The sequence below is a fragment of the Nerophis lumbriciformis genome, linkage group LG18 (genome assembly GCF_033978685.3).
Source record: "Nerophis lumbriciformis linkage group LG18, RoL_Nlum_v2.1, whole genome shotgun sequence".
NCBI lineage: Eukaryota > Metazoa > Chordata > Actinopteri > Syngnathiformes > Syngnathidae > Nerophis > Nerophis lumbriciformis.
This window is the reverse complement of record NC_084565.2, coordinates 11,395,001-11,409,140: the sequence shown is the minus strand read 5'-3', so window position 1 is coordinate 11,409,140 and position 14,140 is coordinate 11,395,001. Positions and strand designations below refer to the sequence as shown.

At 40.7% G+C, this 14,140-nt stretch overlaps 1 long non-coding RNA gene across 4 annotated transcripts in view; it reads right to left on the bottom strand.

Moving 5' to 3' along the window:
* Nucleotides 1–14,140, bottom strand: part of LOC133617595 (uncharacterized) — a 232,822-nt gene that overhangs the window by 51,056 nt on the left and 167,626 nt on the right. The window contains exon 4 of one of the 4 annotated variants that reach the window (XR_009817036.1): nt 8,000–9,431. The exons of the other annotated variants lie outside the window; for them this stretch is intronic. This is a non-coding gene — a long non-coding RNA (uncharacterized lncRNA). Of the gene's footprint in view, nt 1–7,999; nt 9,432–14,140 lie in introns of those variants that run through there. 4 annotated transcript variants of the gene reach the window in all.

Sequence of the window (14,140 nt, the reverse complement as noted above, 5' to 3'; positions counted from 1 at the left end):
GATTCCCAGGTATTTAATGTTCCCTTTATGCAGTGGAATCGATGAGGTGCTCTGAAAATCAAAATTAATTGGTAACACAGTAGATTTGGACCAGTTGATGGAGTAATCTGAAATAGAACTGAATTTATTGATAAGTGAGATTGTATCTTGAAGAGAAGAATGTGTATTTTGTAAGAAAAGTAATACATCATCAGCATAAAGGCTTATTTTATGATGAATGGTTGCGGTATGGATGCCTTTAATATTTGCATGCTGTCGAATAGCCGTTGCAAGAGGTTCAATAAATATAGCAAACAGTGACGGAGAAAGTGGACACCCTTGCCTTGTGCCCCTCATAAGATTAAACCTTGGAGATATTTGGCTGTTCGTTCTAACCGAAGCTGTAGGAAAACTATATAGGACCTTAATCCATTCTATAAATGAGTCTCCAAATCCAAATTTCTGTAGAGTAGCTAGAAGAAAATTCCAGTTCACTCTATCAAATGCTTTTTCAGCATCTAATGAAACAACAGCTGTTTTTAGATTATGAATAACAGAATAGTCTATCACATTGAGTAGACGGCGAACATTGTTGGACGATTGTCTCTCTTTGATGAAACCTGTTTGATCAGGATGTACTATATATGGAGTGACTTTTTCTAATCTTTGAGCTAATACTTTGCAGATAATTTTAAGATCAGCATTAATCAGGGAGATTGGCCGGTAACTGGATGGAAGTGTTGGGTCTTTATCAGGTTTTAGCAAGAGACTGATCGTGGCAGAGTTCATATTTGGAGGAAGGAATGAGTTTTCTTTAATCTCTAAAGCCATTTTCGTAAATATCGGAGCTAGCAGTGACCAGAATGTTTTGTAGAACTCCACAGGGAACCCATCAGGCCCTGGTGCTTTATTGTTTGGCATCTGTTGAAGAGCATCGTGTAGTTCGCCTACAGAAATAGCAAGATCTAAATTTGATACCTGCCTTGTATTCAATTTAGGTAAGTCTATGCCATTGAGAAATGTCTCAATGTCTGAAAGAGATGGGTCAATCTGGGGTGTATACAAGTTTCTGTAAAAGTCTCTAAAGATGGAGTTAATTTCCTCAGGAACGTGTGTAATGTTCCCAGCTGAATCCTTGATGGATGGTATAGAGTTTTTTTCTTTGTTTAATTTTAGTTGGTTAGCCAAATATTTGCTTGGTTTATTGTCATGTTCAAATTTTTCTAAGCGTAACCTCTGGAGCAGGAATTGACTTTTCTTATCAATTATTTCTCTTAAATCTAATTTGAGTTTTCTCAGTTTGTTCAGAGTGTGATCATGTTGTGAATTCGCATAAGCTAATTCTAATATTTTTATTTCATTTTCAAGTTCCTGCTCTAGTAAACGTTCCTTTTTTTTCTTGTATGATGAATAAGAAATAATTTTTCCTCGCATAACTACTTTTGCCGTCTCCCAGAGAACGCACGCCGTGATTTCTGGTTGATCATTAAAATCTAAAAAATCTGTCCATTCTTTCTCAAAATAGTTTAGGAAGTCTGGGTCCTTTAGTAATGATGTATTAAGTCTCCATTGTTTGATAGGTGCAGTGATAGTTTTGTTGGTGAGGGAAAGTGAGACAGGTGCATGGTCACTGATGATGATAGGATGGATGTGAATGTTTGAGATGTCAGATAAAATTGAGCTACTAGTTAAAAAGTAATCAATGCGAGAGAATGAGTGGTGAACTGGAGAAAAATAAGTGTATTCCCTAAGAGTGCGGTGATAAGAACGCCAGGCATCGCAAAGACCATAATCCTTCATATATTGCTTAAGTATTACCACTGACTGAGACTCACGGTGACTCCCAGTCACTCTGGACCGATCTATATTTGGATTAAATACTAAGTTGAGGTCCCCTCCTAGAATCAAGCAGTGGTTTGAGTGAGGAGAAAGTGAAGAGAAGAAAGTGTGAAAAAAGGAGGGGTCATCAACATTTGGACCATAAATGTTGGCGATACATAAGTTTCTCCCGTCAACAGAAATATTAAGAATGATGTATCTTCCCTCTATGTCAGTAATGGAGTTATGGACTGTAAAGTTGACCTTTCTACTTATGAGAATGGCTACACCTCTCTGTTTGGAGTTGTAACTAGCAAGGTATGTGTGTGGGTATTGCGATGAATGCAGTTTTGAGGTATCGGACTTGGAGAGGTGAGTCTCTTGTAGTAAAGCAATGTCTGCCTGCATGCTCTTCAAATGATTAAGAATTTTTATATTTTTTTCCTTTGACCCGACACCACGCACATTCCAAGTGACAAACTGCATAGTGGACATACTAAACTAGACTGTAACTAAGTGTGTGGATGTATGTGTGTACTTTATGTGTAAATAATGCATGTCTGTATCTAAATGTAAACCTATCATGCATATATGTAGGTGTGCAGAGTGTGTATAGTTGTGCATGTATTAGCTGTGAGTGTAAATGCTGATGACAACAAGGGGACACACAACAGGTGGAGAAATAGAAAGAGAAAAACAAAACAAAAAGCATAACATAAAAAGAAAAGAAGAAAGTGGTGGATTAAACAGGTAGTGAAATAAGTGACATAAAAAGGAAAACAAGAAAGTAAAAAAGTAAACATGTTGGTTTACCGAAAGAAAGAGAGAGAGAGCGCTATGTGACGCACAGGTGTATTGTGAGCAAGAGGGGGGGAAAAAAGAGAGGGATTGAAGCATAATGGAATAACAAAACAAACAAAAAAATACAACAAAAATACTCCTCCCCTCTTAGCCAGGCCCCCAACCACGCCCCCGCCCCACACCGACCACGCCCCCCCCAACCCCCCCCACACACCTCCCGAAATCGGAGGTCTCAAGGTTGGCAAGTATGCATTAGCCGCTACTTTTTTCCCAAGCTTGGAACCCTGCGGGTTATACAAATATGAGGCTAATCTAAGGGTTTTTCTTCGCTAACGGCTAAACTATGGAAGGAATTGATCAAAAAAAGCGACTAAAAATGATCCACTTTAGGAACTTGTTCAAACTCCAAGAATATGAAAAATCCTGATAAACATCTTGGACCTTATTAAAACAAGAGAACATCTTATTCATCTCATTAAGGCACAAGTAAGGTATGTACATAAACATTTACCAAATAGTTCCATGTTAATATCTCATTTCATAACATATATATCTGCGGTTTATAGTCTGGTGCGGCTTATATATGGAACACATGTTTGTTTTTCTTCTAAAATTTAGTGGGTGCGGCCTACATGCGGGTGCGGCTTATAATCCGGAAAATACGATAATTTGTTCACACTGTACTCAGAATACACAAAGAAAATAGAATATAGTAAAAATAAATGTTAAACGTAATTGGAACATATATAAGACTCTGCAACATCGCGTGGACATCGGGGGCGGTACCTCTGGATTGGCAGACCGGGGTGGTGGTTCCTCTCTTTAAGAAGGGGAACCGGAGGGTGTGTTCCAACTATCGTGGGATCACACTCCTCAGCCTTCCCGGTAAGGTCTATTCGGGTGTACTGGAGAGGAGGCTACGCCGGATAGTCGAACCTCGGATTCAGGAGGAACAGTGTGGTTTTCGTCCTGGTCGTGGAACTGTGGACCAGCTCTCTACTCTCGGCAGGGTCCTTGAGGGTGCATGGGAGTTTGCCCAACCAGTCTACATGTGCTTTGTGGACTTGGAGAAGGCATTCGACCGTGTCCCTCGGGAAGTCCTGTGGGGAGTGCTCAGAGAGTATGGGGTAACGGACTGTCTTATTGTGGCGGTTCGCACACAGTATAATCAGTGTCAGAGCTTGGTCCGCATTGCCGGTAGTAAGTCGGACCCGTTTCCAGTGAGGGTTGGTCTCCGCCAAGGCTGCCCTTTGTCACCCATTCTGTTCATAACCTTTATGGACAGAATTTCTAGGCGCAGTCAAGGCGTTGAGGGGATCTGGTTTGGTGGCTGCAGGATTAGGTCTCTGCTTTTTGCAGATGATGTGGTCCTGATGGCTTCATCTGGCCAAGATCTTCCGCTCTCGCTTGATCGGTTCGCAGCCGAGTGTGAAGCGACTGGGATGAGAATCAGCACCTTCAAGTCCGAGTCCATGGTTCTCGCCCGGAAAAGGGTGGAGTGCCATCTCCGGGTTGGGGAGGAGATCTTGCCCCAAGTGGAGGAGTTCAAGTACCTCGGAGTCTTGCTCACGAGTGAGGGAAGAGTGGATCGTGAGATCGACAGGCGGATCGGTGCGGCGTCTTCAGTAATGCGGACGCTGTATCGATCCGTTGTGGTGAAGAAGGAGCTGAGCTGGAAGGCAAAGCTCTCAATTTACCGGTCGATCTACGTTCCCATCCTCACCTATGGTCATGAGCTTTGGGTCATGACCAAAAGGACAAGATCACGGGTACAAGCGGCCGAAATGAGTTTCCTCCGCCGGGTGGCGGGGCTCTCCCTTAGAGATAGGGTGAGAAGCTCTGTCATCCGGGGGGAGCTCAAAGTAAAGTCGCTGCTCCTCCACATCGAGAGGAGCCAGATGAGGTGGTTCGGGCATCCGGTCAGGATGCCACCCGGACGCCTCCCTAGGGAGGTGTTTAGGGTAGGAGGCCACAGGGAAGACTCAGGACACGTTGGGAAGACTATGTCTCCCGGCTGGCCTGGGACCGCCTCGGGATCCCCCGGGAGGAGCTGGACGAAGTGGCTGGGAAGAGGGAAGTCTGGGCTTCCCTGCTTAGGCTGCTGCCCCCGCGACCCGACCTCGGATAAGCGGAAGAAGATGGATGGATGGATGGATGGATGGATCGATGGATGGAACATATATCTACAAACTTAACTGGTTCTTGAACAGGGTGTGTAAATAGAAAAGTTTGTATGTTAAAAGCCAATTTCTCCATAAGAAACGATGTAAATAGTAATAAGTCGCAGTGTGTACACTTTGAACACAATATAAAGAACTATGCTGCGTATCAAACAAACATAACAAAGGGGGTCAGCTTTCTATTTAATAATAAAACCAAAATAACAACAATTAGCTAAACTTTCCTTATTTGCAGCCACGCACTCTGTCACTAGTCCTTTGGTGCACTCTAGGGATGTCCCGATCGGGGTTTTTGCACTTCTGATCCGATACCGATATTGTTTTTGCATTTACGATCCGATACCGATACTGACCGATACCGATTCTGACCGATACTGGCCTATCCGAGCATGTATTAAAGTTTAAAGTTATTTAGCCTACTTAGTTGTCAGAATCATGTTGAAAAGGGTTTTAGTACTCTTGATAACAACTAGCCAGCTGAATTAGGGGAGTTTGAATAATACACAATGGTTGGTAACAAGAAACTGACCTGTTTATTCAAGGATAAACACAAAATAGACAAAATTATACATGACAAACAGAAATGGCATCATTGAAACTAGGGCTGGGCGATATGGCCTTTTTTTAATATTGCGATATTTTAAGGCCATATTGCAATACACGATATATATCTCGATATTTTGCCTTAGCCTTGAATGAACACTTGATGCATATAATCGCAGCAGTATGATGATTCTATGTGTTTTGATTGATTGATTGAGACTTTTATTAGTAGGTTGCACAGTGAAGTACATATTCCGTACAATTGACCACTAAATGGTAACACCCCATTAAGTTTTTCAACTTGTTTAAGTCGGGGTCCGCTATCTTGATTCACGATACAGATATATACTATCAGATATATACTATCATCATAATACAGTCATCACACAAGATAATCACATTGAATTATTTACATTATTTATAATCCAGGGTGTGGAGGGGGGTGCCGGATGTAAGTGTCAAAAAGACAGCCAAAAGAGTTTGATATGAGAATAAATCTAAAGTTAAAATATAGGGTAGAAATGCACCCATTTGCAGGAAATGTAGTCTTGATTTTCAAAATGTTCTTTCAAGGCTTGCATGTCTACATTAAAACATTCTTCTTCATACTGCATTAATATATGCTACTTTTAAACTTTCATGCAGAGAAGGAAATCACAACTAAAAAAATCACTAATTTTTTCATACGGTGTTGATGTGGACATTTTTGCCTCAGAATTTTGATGGTGTGGACGTGTGGCACCGAATGGAGATAAGCGTCTCGACGTTACAATATTTGAACAATGATGACGAAAACTGTTTTCTCTGTCGTGTCCGTGTGTCGAAAATTGTTATGCGCTTATTTTTTTATTTGATTTTGTGCGTGGCATAGATTTGCTATGCGCAGAGGACGTTTAAACAGTGCGCAGTTGCACAGGCGTGCACCTTAGAGGGAACGTTGGTCACACGGCTGCGCTAGCATCACAGCTAACGTTAGCCATGCTGCTACGTCTCTGCTGGGAGAGTATGTATACGTATGTGACGTATGACGTGACAGTATGTGACGTATGACGTGACAGTATGTGACGTGTGCAAGAAGGTGCGCTTGCTGTCTGTGAGAGGGAGACACAGGAAAGAGTGAGAAGAGCCTGTCGTGTAATGCCAGCAGCTAAAAGCAACTGCGTGAGAATCCACAGACCTGTGGATGTGTTGAAGGTGTGCTGGAAAATGCGGAACGGAACTTAGGGAGCAGCAAAAAAGTGGAATGTATTATTTAAATCGGTGCTTTGGAAAACACGGACCGGAGTTTTTTTTTAAACTGGATCTGGATCGGCATTTTCCCATGCCTTGCCGATACGCAATTTTTGGCAAATATCGGCAGCCGATCCGATCCAAATATCGGATCGGGACATCCCTAGTATGCACTCCCTTTGGAATCACAAAAGTCCTTAACTTAAACAATTAGGAATAAAGCTGCACGATTTTGAGAAACATTTTAAATTGCAATTTTTCTGTTCAAAATTGCAATTGTGATTTGTATATGTTATTACATAAAAATGCATAAAACTGCGAAAATAACAAATACATGTTACTTTTAGAGCGTCAATCAACATATTCTTGTCCCACACGTTACAATTTGCAATAATTTACTTTCAAAATATTTGGCTTTTGTCTCCATCATGCTCTTAAACTGAAGAATAACCGATAAAAACTGTACAGTCTTTATAATGTCATGTAATCATAATATATAATAATAATGCAAGTAACCATTTAAAAGGATAAAAATGTTTATTTCTCATTGCTGTTGAGTTGTTTACATTGTACTGTAATTGGAAAGTAAATAACTTTGTTTTCCGAAATAAATAAACAAACCAAAAATGTAAATGGACTCATTTCTTTGAGCAACAATTTGACATAAATACATATTGAACATCTTAAAGTGCATTTTTTTTCCCCAGTTGGAAAAACTAGGTACTGTACTGTACTATCATGTGTCACGGTTGACCTGATACATGAAACGTGACAAACTAGTGGGAGTGTTGACTATCTTAAAATGTGTTGTGGAGGGGGGCGTGGCCTGCGGGCCTGCAGCGGAACGGGGTGTGCCAGGATTGGCCTCGAAGTCAGCGACAGGTGCGTAGATGGCCCAGGTGGGCCTTTTTATCTAATCACCTGTCGCTCTGTATAAGCAGCAGCCGGGAGGAGTAACGTTGTTGGAGCTGGAGCGAGAGCACGAGCCAGAGCCAGAGCGACAAAGGACAATTGCTGGAAAGCAACCTGCGGCACAATTAACAATAAAGACGCTATTGTAACCCTGATCCGGGCTCGCACGGCAATACTTGGTGGTCTGGAGGACCCACGGGAGGGAAACCTCCACAATTTGCAATTATCCTTTGTCGCTCTCGCTCTGGCTCCAACAACGTTTCTCCTCCCGGCTGCTGCTTATACAGAGCGACAGGTGATTAGATAATAAGGCCCACCTGGGCCATCTACGCACCTGTCGCTGACTTCGAGGCCGGTCCTGGCACACTCCGTTCCGCTGCAGGCCCGCAGGCCACGCCCCCCTCCACAACACATTTTAAGATAGTCAACACTCTACTATAGTGCACTCCCCCTAGTTTGTCACGTTTCATGTATCAGGTCAACCGTGACACATGATAGTACAGTACAGTACCTAGTTGTTCCAACTGGGGAAAAAAAAAAAGCACTTTAAGATGTTCAATATGTATTTATGTCAAATTCCGCTGCAGGCCCGCAGGCCACGCCCCCCTCCACAGTGTTTTGCGGCAACTCCAACTTTGACTGCACTTTTTGTCATTTTCGGCAGACTGCATTGCACAATGGATAACCCTGCTCCTCTTCCTCCTATGGGAGATCCCCCAAGGCATCCCTTCTCTTCTGTAGTAAAACTACATTAGAAGTCTCTGCTGGCCCAACATAAATCATGGTCATAAATGAACAAACGGACATTTTATTTCCAATACACTTTCCATAAATCTATAAAAGTATTGATCATATTCTCTTCATGTCATATTAGGCTCCACTGCTTCCTGTTTTTATCCAATAACAATTCAGCGAGCATGTTGCCAGCACTGCTTGAATCAACATTAGTGGTGGCTGTGCAGTGTCAAGGAACAGAACACATACAGTTGATAGACAGTTCCCATAGCCAATCAGAGTTGTTGACAGTAGCCCATCCAGGCAGCCTTGCGTTAAACGTGACGGTGATTGGACACGCAACCACAAGTTGTAATATGCGAAAAGGCGAAGAAATATCAACGGTACTCACTTTCGATTGCTGATGCGGGTTTATTGATTTTTAAATGCGCCAGAAAATAACCCGTTTTGTACACTGTTGATGTGTTTCAATGCACAGTAGTGCGTAAATGTGTTCCTGTATAGTATTTGTCCAGCAATGGTCATGTGGTGACATCAATGCTGCTATTTTGAGACGTCATCATTGAAGTCGGACATCACTGAAGGCCTAGGTGGGAAACTGTTAGAAGGTTGCCCACAGCCACAAATATAACCTTTTCTTTATTATTAGAGAATGTTTGACTTTTTTAGAGCACATGATGTATAGGACAGCAGGCGTAGCATTCAGTGTGTTTTGAAGGAGACTTGAACACCAGGAGCAGCTTTTTATCCCCCATAAACCTGTCAGCGGCCCACCCAGCTCACAAGGTCATGTGACTCCACGGCAGTTACACACCCATCCCACTCATTTTCACTTTTCAATTCACGCAACCTTGAAATCTATCTGTGTGTGTGTGTGTGTGTGCGTGTGTGTGTGTGTGTGAGACATCCTGACACGTCCCCTGCGAGCCAGAAGGGGAACAGGAAGTTCAAAGGTGCGAAAATCGGGAGGCGGGAAGGATTCCGTGTCGTCGAGGTCACACCTCCCGATCACATCACCGTGGCAACCGCCTCCACTCTCACTCGGGGAGACTTTGCAGTTTGCCCAACTCCGCCCTCCTTTGGACAGAGTGGGCGGGGATTCGGACGAGCGTTATTTTTTTGTCCCTCCGCCCAGCCCGTCGGCGAAAGCCTCGGAATGTCGCCTTCCCTCCCGGCTGGACCGCCTCGACCTCTGACCTCTGGGTGCTGCGTTCCAGGTGTTTGTCAGCAAAGCTGCCGTGAATATGAGAACGGACAGAGTCAGCGTGTATGTTGGAGTTCCCGTTTCCCCTCAATGAACCGCAGCTCCCCAGTACGAGCAGCACTCATACAGTCCCCGACTGAAGCACACTTAACCAGGGCCAAGACCCAATCATCTTGCTCCGCACCTGTGCTGCCAGCTACGTTAGGAGGGCTGTGAGTCTTTGGGTACCACACCATTCCATTCTTGTGGCTAACCATGTCATGTCTGTGTAATCATGTTTTGTTTTAGTCATGTTTTGTTTAGTTATTGGACTCTTTAGTTTCTGGCTTTTCACTCCCTTGTCTTGTTTCCATAGTTACCCATTAGTTTCACCTGTTCCACGTTTGGACTCATTGTGCACTCTTGTTTGTCACCAGAGCAACCCATTAGTTTTCACCTGTCACGTCACGCACCTGTTTCACGTTTTGAGTCACGCACCTGTTTTCACTAATCATGTCTGTAGTATTTAAGTTCATTGTTTTCAGTTTGTCTTTCTGGTGACATCCCACAATTACGCTCTACACACTCTTCATCCTCTTAGATCCTGCTTCATGTCCCATGCCAAAGTAAGTTTTTGTTCCATGTTTATAGTCTTTTTGGTTTCATAGTTTGTTCTCCGCCATTGTGCGCGCCTTTTGTTTACTTCCTTTTTTTGTAGTTATAGTGTTTAAATAAAAATGTACTTACATTCCCGTCTCGCCCGAGCCAACTTTCCGTTGCATCCCGGAAAAGCAAACACCCAGGACCAAGTCATGACAAAAACGCAATTTGCAAGTATAAAAAAAAATATTTGAAAAAAATAAAATAACCATTCATAAGTAGAAAAAAAATGTCTAGTTATTGGACTCTTTAGTTTCTGGCTTTTCACTCCCTTGTCTTGTTTCCATAGTTACCCATTAGTTTCACCTGTTCCACGTTTGGACTCATTGTGCACTCTTGTTTGTCACCATAGCAACCCATTAGTTTTCACCTGTCATGTCACGCACCCGTTTCACGTTTTGAGTCACGCACCTGTTTTCGTTAATCATGTCTGTAGTATTTAAGTTCATTGTTTTCAGTTTGTCTTTCTGGTGACATCCCACAATTACGCTCTACACACTCTTCATCCTCTTAGATCCTGCTTCATGTCCCATGCCAAAGTAAGTTTTTGTTCCATGTTTATAGTCTTTTTGGTTTCAGTTTGTTCTCCGCCATTGTGCGCGCCTTTTGTTTACTTCCTTTTTTTGTAGTTATAGTGTTTAAATAAAAATGTACTTACATTCCCGTCTCGCCCGAGCCAACTTTCCGTTGCATCCCGGAAAAGCAAACACCCAGGACCAAGTCATGACAAAAACGCAATTTGCAAGTATAAAAAAAAATATTTGAAAAAAATAAAATAACCATTCATAAGTAGAAAAAAAATGTCTAGTTATTGGACTCTTTAGTTTCTGGCTTTTCACTCCCTTGTCTTGTTTCCATAGTTACCCATTAGTTTCACCTGTTCCACGTTTGGACTCATTGTGCACTCTTGTTTGTCACCATAGCAACCCATTAGTTTTCACCTGTCATGTCACGCACCCGTTTCACGTTTTGAGTCACGCACCTGTTTTCGTTAATCATGTCTGTAGTATTTAAGTTCATTGTTTTCAGTTTGTCTTTCTGGTGACATCCCACAATTACGCTCTACACACTCTTCATCCTCTTAGATCCTGCTTCATGTCCCATGCCAAAGTAAGTTTTTGTTCCATGTTTATAGTCTTTTTGGTTTCAGTTTGTTCTCCGCCATTGTGCGCGCTTTTTGTTTACTTCCTTTTTTTGTAGTTATAGTGTTTAAATAAAAATGTACTTACATTCCCGTCTTGCCCGAGCCAACTTTCCGTTGCATCCCGGAAAAGCAAACACCCAGGACCAAGTCATGACAAAAACGCAATTTGCAAGTATAAAAAAAACATTTGAAAAAAATAAAATAACCATTCATAAGTAGAAAAAAAATGTCTAGTTATTGGACTCTTTAGTTTCTGGCTTTTCACTCCCTTGTCTTGTTTCCATAGTTACCCATTAGTTTCACCTGTTCCACGTTTGGACTCATTGTGCACTCTTGTTTGTCACCATAGCAACCCATTAGTTTTCACCTGTCACGTCACGCACCTGTTTCACGTTTTGAGTCACGCACCTGTTTTCACTAATCATGTCACCAGTATTTAAGTTCATTGTTTTCAGTTTGTCGTTCTGGCGACATCATACCCCTGACTCTCTGCTTCACACTTTGTTTACCTCTGCGCACTTCATGCCATGTCCAAGTAAGTTGTTTCTATTCATGCCACAGTTAGCGACTTTTGTTCATGTCCTTAGTTTTTTTGCCCACGTGCAAGTATTGGTTTCATTTGTCAAGTTTGTACTTCCGCCTTTAGTTTGTTCTTTTTGTAGTTATAGTGTTTAATAGTGATGGGTTGATGAGGCGTCATGAAGTGTTTCGACACATTGCAAAACTGTATTGATACTGTGTCGATACTGTGTCACTAAATACTGACATCTGCTGGACATTAAAAATCCCTACAGGCAACCTATGGACCGACTCAACTGACACTGATTGTATGCCCTAGTACAGGTGTCACCAACCTTTTTGAAACCAAAAACTACTTCTTGGGTACTGATTAATGCGAAGGGCTACCAGTTTGATACACACTTAAATAAATAAATATATTGTCATTTGTAAGTTACACGTAAGTGTGATTTAAACAAGAATAGCTAAATAAATACATTTATATATATTAAAAAAATGGGTATTTTTGTCTGTCATTCCGTCGTACATTTTTTTTTCCTTTTACGGAAGGTTTTTTGTAGAGAATAAATGATGAAAAAAACACTTAATTGAACGGTTTAAAAGAGGAGAAAACACGAAAAAATTTAAAATAAAAATTTGAAACATATTTTATCTTCAATTTCGACTCTTTAAAATTCAAAATTCAACCGACAAAAAGAAGAGAAAAACTAGCTTATTTGAATCTTTTTGAAAAAATTAAAAAAATAATTTATGGAACATCATTGGTAATTTTTCCTGATTAAGATACATTTTAGAATTTTGATGACATGTTTTAAATTGGTTAAAATCCAATCTGCACTTTGTTAGAATATTTAACAAATTGGACCAAGCTATATTTCTAACAAAGACAAATCAGTATTTCTTCTCGATTTTCCAGAACAAAAATTTTAAAAGAAATTCAAAATACTTTGAAATAAGATTTAAATTTGATTCTACAGATTTTCGAGATTTGCCAGAATAATTTTTTTGAATTTTAATCATAGTAAGTTTGAAGAAATATTTCACAAGTATTCTTCGTCGAAAAAACAGAAGCTAAAATATTTATTATTCTTTACAATAAAAAAAAAAAATGTACTTAAACATTGATTTAAATTGTCAGGAAAGAAGAGGAAGAAATTTAAAAGGTAAAAAGGTATATTTGTTTAAAATTCCTAAAATCATTTTTAAGGTTGTATTTTTTCTCTAAAATTGTATTTCTAAAAGTAATAAGAAGCAAAGTAAAAAATAAATGAATTTATTTAAACAAGTGAAGACCCATCCATCCATCCATTTTTCTACCGCTTATTCCAAGTGAAGACCAAGTCTTTAAAATATTTTCTTGGATTTTCAAATTCTATTTGAGTTTTGTCTCTTTTAGAATTAAAAATGTCGAGCAAAGCGAGACCAGCTTGCTGGTAAATAAATACAATTTAAAAAATAGAGGCAGCTCACTGGTAAGTGCTGCTCTTTGAGCTATTTTTAGAACAGGCCAGCGGGCGACTGATCTGGTCCTTACGGGCTACCTGGTGACCGCGGGCACCGCGTTGGTGACCCCTTCCCTAGTATATACAATAATATAAACCAAGTCATTGTATTTCATTTAGGATTATTTCATATCTTCATTTAAATAAAAATATTTTTTTATCTTTTTTAGATACAGTCAATAAATAATGTGAACATGTATCATAACATGGAAATCTAAGAGAACGTGTTGTGGATGATTGTGGACTGGGATTTTTTTTTATTTTATTTTTTTACACATTTTTATAAAAAAAAAAAAAAAAAAAAAAAAAAAATTCCGACGTATTACATTTTAGACGATTTCTCTTCTTAGTTATTATTTCTCCGGCTGTAGAAAAGACCCGCTCACAGGGCACAGAGGAGGCGTCAGTGCGACACAGTTCGCGTATCGGTCACGTGACCAAAACAGCTCATGATCGGTCACGTGACTTTCTAAAAGCGGTACGCGCACCGGCACAGGGTTTTGCTCTATGAGCTCGACGCATGCGCCGATGCATCGGTGTTGCCGGACCCATCACTAGTGTTTAAATAAATCATGTCTTCACCTTCACGCCATGTCTGGTCCAAATGTTCATTTGCACCACGGGAGAACAAACCACGCCATAGTCCAAGTCCTGACAAACCATTCCATTCTCCATTCAAAATCTGTACTTTTCAATAACATAGGGTGCCAGTTCTATGATTTACTGCATTCCTCCATAAAATACATAACATGTTTGATAATAGTACTTCGAAGAAAACTGGTTTTGTTAAGTAAAATTCTAGCCAAACATTAAATAAAGTCAAACACAAATAAGGCAAGAAGACGTGTTACATCAACGTGGCTTCATAGTAAAGGAGTGCGGGTACTAGACTGGCCTGCCTGTAGTCCAGACCTGTCTCCCATTGAAAATGTGT